This window comes from Saimiri boliviensis, chromosome 14 (assembly GCF_048565385.1).
Source record: "Saimiri boliviensis isolate mSaiBol1 chromosome 14, mSaiBol1.pri, whole genome shotgun sequence".
In the NCBI taxonomy this organism is placed as follows: Eukaryota; Metazoa; Chordata; class Mammalia; order Primates; family Cebidae; genus Saimiri; species Saimiri boliviensis.
Genome location: NC_133462.1, coordinates 50,670,433 through 50,676,505, shown reverse-complemented (window position 1 = coordinate 50,676,505; position 6,073 = coordinate 50,670,433).

Below are 6,073 nucleotides of genomic sequence, written 5' to 3'. Positions count from 1 at the left end.
TGCCTTAGCTCCTTGAGTAGCTGGCTACAAACGTGCCACCATGCCCAGCTAATTTTTTTTTTTTTTTTTTTTTTTAATTTTAGTAGAGACCAGGCCTCACTATATTGTCCAGACTGGTCTTGAACTCCAGAGCTCAAGCAATCCTCCTACTTCGGGCTCCCAAAATGCTGATATTTCTGGTGTGAGCCTCTGTGTCTGGCCCATGCTTCTTTTTTATAGTCAGCCCCTCCCCCTACTTCTTCCAACCCGTGGCAACTACTGGTGTATTTTTTGTCTATAGTTTTATCTTTTTGGTAGATAAATGCAATCTTACGATAGGTAGTATTTGGATCTGGTTTCTGTCATTGTATCAAAAGGCAATGACAGAATTAATCCATGATGGTATATGAATCAATCGTTTGTTCCTTTTTATTCTGTTGTGCAGATGTATCCTTTTTTGTTCATCTATTCACCAGTTGAAGGACGTTGGAGTTATTTCCAATTTTTCATGATTATTCATAAAGTTGCTATAAACATTTACTTACTGGTTTTTGTGTGAACATGTTTTCATTTATCTTGGGTGCATAAATACCTTGTATCACTGGGTCCTAAGGCAAGTATCTGTTTAACTTTATAAGAAAATGCCAGGGCCGGGCGCGGTGGCTCAAGCCTGTAATCCCAGCACTTTGGGAGGCCGAGGCGGGTGGATCACGAGGTCAAGAGATCGAGACCAACCTTGGTCAACATGGTGAAACCCCGTCTCTACTAAAAATACAAAAAAAAAAAAAAAAAGAAAGAAAATGCCAAATTGTCTCCCAAATTGTATCATTTTGACTCTCACCAGCAAACTGTGAGAGTTCTGGCTGCTGTGCATTTTTGGCACTTGGTAGTGCCATCAGTTTTATGTTAGCAATTCTGACAGGTACACAGTTGTTTTAATTTTCATTTCTCTAATGATTAATGATGTCCATTCTTTCATGTATTTGCCATCTGTGTGTCTTTTTTTTTTTTTTTTTTTTTTTTTTTTTTAGGGACCTAAAGTGTCCGTTCAAATCTTTCATGCTTTTTTTTTTTCTTGAGACAGGGTCTGGCTCTGTCACCCATGCTGAAGCACTGGTGCAGTGGCACAATCTTGGCTCTCGCCTGCAACTTCCACCTCCTGGCTCAAGCAATCCTTCCCTCTCAGCCTCCTGAGTAGCAGGACTACAGACGCATGCCACCACGCTTGGCTAATTTTTATATTTTTTGTAGAGACAGGTTTTCACTATGTTGCCCAGGCTGGTCTTAAACTCCTAAACTCAAGTGATCTACCCACCTTGGCCTCCCAGAGTGCTGGGATTACTGGCTGGGGGTGGTGGCTCATGCCTTTAATCCTAGCACTTTAGGAAGTCAAGGTGGGCAGATCACTTGAGGTCAGGAGTTTGAAACCAACCTGACCAACATGGTGAAACCCGGTCTTTACTAAAAATACAAAAAATTAGCCAGACGTGATGGTGGGCATCTATAATACCAGCTACTTGAAAGGCTGAGGAAGGAGAATTGCTTGAACCCGGAACATGGACATTGTCATGAGCTGAGATGGTGCCACTGTACTTCAGCCTGGGTGATAGAGTTGAGACTCCGTCTCAAAAAAAAAAAAAGTGCTGGGCTTATAGGTGTGAGCCACCACACCCAGCCACATTTTTAAACTGTTTGTTTTTCTTACTGTTTAGTTCTGAGAGTTCTTTATGTATTGTGATATAAGTCCACTGTAAGAAATGTGACCCATAATTATTTTTTGCACCTATGTCAAAAGTCTATTTCTGGGATCTCTATTCTGTCCCATTAATCTATGTGTCTGCCTTTCATCAGGATCACACTATTGCTTTATAGTAAGTTTTGAAATGAGAAAGTATGAGTCTCGGCCGGGCGCGGTGGCTCAAGCCTGTAATCCCAGCACTTTGGGAGGCCGAGGCGGGTGGATCACGAGGTCAAGAGATCGAGACCATCCTGGTCAACATGGTGAAACCCTGTCTCTACTAAAAATACAAAAAAACATTAGCTGGGCATGGTGGTGCGTGCCTGTAATCCCAGCTACTCAGGAGGCTGAGGCAGGAGAATTGCCTGAACCCAGGAGGCGGAGGTTGCGGTGAGCCGAGATCGCGCCATTGCACTCCAGCCTGGGTAACGAGTGAAACTCTGCCTCAAAAAAAAGAAAGTATGAGTCTTCTAATTTTGTTTATTTTTTTCAGTGTTTGGCTATTCTAGTTTCTTTGCCTGTCTCTATAAATTTTATGATGAGCTTGTTGTTATCTACCAAAAAGCCTGCTGGAGTGTTTATTGGGATTGAGTTTTATCTGTGTTTTGTAATTTTAGCATATTGTCTTGCATACAGTTTGTTATATTTAAACCTCGATATTTCATTTTAGGACATGCTTTGTAAATGGTATTGGTTTTTTGGTGTTTTGCTGTTGTTGTTGTTGTTGTGGAGTTTTTTTTTTTTTTTTTTTTTTTGAGATGGAATCTCACTCTGTCACCTAGGCTGGGGTGTGTGCAGTGGCACAATCTTGGCTCACTGCAACCTCTTCCTGCGTTCAAGCGATTCTCCTGCCTCAGCCTCCTGAGTAGCTGGGATTATAGGCACCTGCCACCGCATATGGCTAATTTTTGTATTTTTAGTAAAGATGGGGTTTCGCCATGTTGGCCAGGCTGGTCTCAAACTCCTGACCTCAGGTGATCCACCTGACTTGGTCTCCCAAAGTGCTGGGATTACAGGTGTGAGCCACTGTGCCTGGCCTGGTATTGGTTTTTAAATTTCAAATTTCATTGTTCATTACTAGTAAACAGAAATACAGGCTGGGTCTCACTTTGCTGGAGTGCAGTGACACGGTCTTGGCTCACTGCAACCTCCACCTCCTGGGTTCAAGAGATTCTCCTACCTCAGCCTCATGAGTAGCTGGGATTACAGGCACCTGCCACTGTACATGGCTAATTTTTGTATTTTTAGTAGAGACTGGGTTTCACCATGTTGGCCATCCTGGTCTTAAATTCCTGACCTCAGGTGATCCACCCGCTTAGGCTTCCCAAAGTGCTGGGATTGGAGGTGTGAGCCGCCTCGCCCAGCTCAGTTGGTTTTTTTTAAACTGTGTATTTCCCCATTTATTGATTTGTGAGTTATATACTGTCTTCAATTTATATTACTTAAGTGGTTTCCTTTAAAATTTAATACAGATACTTAAGATCTCACATTTATCCCTACTCTCCATCTAATAAATACAAGGAGCTTAGAATGCTTTAACTTCAATTACCCCTCTCTCATGTACTTGTAGTCTGTTATTTTAGTTTTATCCTGATTCCCTCACACAAACATTATTAGTATATTATTATTGTTGTTTTATAGAGTTGCTAGTTAAATTTATCTACATTTTGCTCACTGTTCCTTTTTGCATCTCATTCCTTCCTTCAGTGAGCATTTTCCTTCTTGAAATAATTCCTTTAGAATTTATTAGGGGGTCTATGGATGGTAAATACTCTCAATTTTAATCTAAAAACCTATTTTTCCCTTATTCTTTAATAATAGTTCATTTTTTATTTTATATATTTTATTTTTATAAAGACAGGGTCTCCCTACATTGTCCAGCGTGGTCTGGAACTCCTGGGCTAAAGTGATCTTCCTGCCTCAGCCTCCTAAAGTGCTGGGATTACAGGCTTGAGCCACTACACATGACCAAATAGTTTAGTTGGGTATACAATTCCAATTTGACAGTTGGCTTTTTTCTCAATATTTTGAAAATAATGTCTCTGGCTTGTATGTTTCTAATGAGAGGTCTGCCCTTGGTCCAATTTCTAATTGCCATTCTCTTGTAGATAACTCTGTTTTCTTTCACTGCTGTATGATCATCTTTATGTTTTGGTTTTCTTCAATTTAACTAAAATACGTCTATAGCTTTATTTTTATTTTTGCTTGGAATTTATTGTAAATTTTTATTTACCTATTTATTGTTTGAGACAGGGTCTCACTCTGTCACCCAGGCTGGAGTATAGTGACACAATGTCAGCTCACTGCAACCTCCGCTTCCTAGGCTCAAGTGATTCTCCTGCCTCAGCCTCCCTAGTAGCTGAGATTACAGGTGTGCACCACTACTGCCTAGCTAATTTTTTGTATTTTTAGTAGAAATGGTGTTTCACCATGTTGGCCAGGCTGGTCTGGAACTCCTGAGTTCAAATGATCCTCTAGCCTTGGCCTCCCAAAGTGCTGGGATTATACGTGTGAGCCACTGTGCCTGGCCCTGTAACTTTTAAATCTATAAAATTATGCCTTTCTGTAGAATGGACAATTGTGGCCATTATTTTGAAATGTCCAACATATATTGCATTCTAAGCATTCACAAATAAATAATTAAAATGAATTGGGGAAGACGTGGGTTGTGCCCACAGTTTCCCCTTTCTGCAAAGGAGAAGGCCTTCCTGAATCTGTCTGCTCTAAGTTATTACATTACCATCTACAGGCCAATTCTGAGGCAAACTAGACAGACACTGTGGGAGTCATGCAAGGAAGCAGAAGAAGAAATGAGGTTCCTGGTATTCCAGGAAGTGAGGCTATAAGGGAAAATAATAGAGTTCCTGCTGGACATGGTGGCTCACATCTGTAAACCCAGCACTTGGGAGGCCAAGGTGAGTGGATCACTTGAGGTCAGGAGTTTGAGACCAGCCTGACCAACATGGTGAAACTCCATCTCCACTAAAAATACAAAAATTAGCTGGGCATAGTGGCACACGCCAGTAGTCCTAGCTACTCAGGAAGCTGAGGCAGGAGAATTGCATAAACCTGGGAAGTGGAGATTGGAGTGAGCTGAGATTGTGCCACTGTAATCCAGCCTGGGTGACAGAGTGAGATTCCGTCTCAAAAAAAAAAAAAAAAAAAAAAAAAAAAAAAAATCTTTTTTTAAGACAGGATCTTGCTCTGTTGCCTGGCTGGAGTGCAGTGGTACAATCATGGCTCACTGCAGCCTTTACCTAGCGGGCCCAAGCAATACTCTTACCTCATCCTCCAAGTAGGCAGGGCCACAGATGTGGATCATCAACCCGGCTACTTTTTAAAAATTTTTTTTTGCTGAGAGGAGGATCTCCCTCTGTTGCCTTGCCTCATCTGGAACTCCTGGGCTCAAGTGATCCTCCTGTCTCAGCCTCCCAAAGTGTTGGGGTTATAGGCATGAGCCATTACACCTGGCCTAAAATCTTTTACCCTTTAGCCAAGGATGACATTCTCTTCCTCTGTCAATATTTAACTAGAAGGATCAGGCTAGGTGTCTCTCCATTGTGCTCCCCAGCATCCTTTTCTTCTCACATCTAGCACAGCATGTGGAAGTGTCATGACCTGTTTTCTTGTGTGTGTGCTAATATGTGAGTTAGGCTATGAGCGCCACAAGGAGAGGAATTGTGCCAGACTTATTCAAACAGCATCTCAGGCACTCAGATTAACAACTGGTGTCTAGTAGATACTCAACACAAGTGCATTGCATCAAAGACTGAATAATTTCAAGATAGGTGTACTGAATGTCTAATATGTACCAAGCACTGTTCTCAATGCTACAGAAAAGCAGGTTTCCAGAGTTAAACAATCAAAAACCCTGACATTGAACTTACATGGAATGTTAAAATAATTATCTACTATAAGCATTATTTCATGAAATAAAATAATTTCAACTCTATAAAACTAGGAAGCACAGAATAGAATACTACTTCCCTTAATGAAAAACTCACTACATTGTTCTTTTTAAAAATCTCATTTCCAGCTGGGCGCGGTGGCTCACGCCTGTAATCCCAGCACTTTGGGAGGCCGAGGCAGGTGGATCACGAGGTCAAGAGATCGAGACCATCCTGGTCAACATAGTGAAACCCCGTCTCTACTAAAAATACAAAAAATTAGCTGGGCATGGTGGCACGTGCCTGTAATCCCAGCTACTCAGGAGGCTGAGGCAGGAGAATTGCCTGAACCCAGGAGGCGGAGGTTGCGGTGAGCCGAGATCGCGCCATTGCACTCCAGCCTGGGTAACAAGAGCGAAACTCCGTCTCAGAAAAAAAAGAAAAAAAAAATCTCATTTTCTAGCTGAAT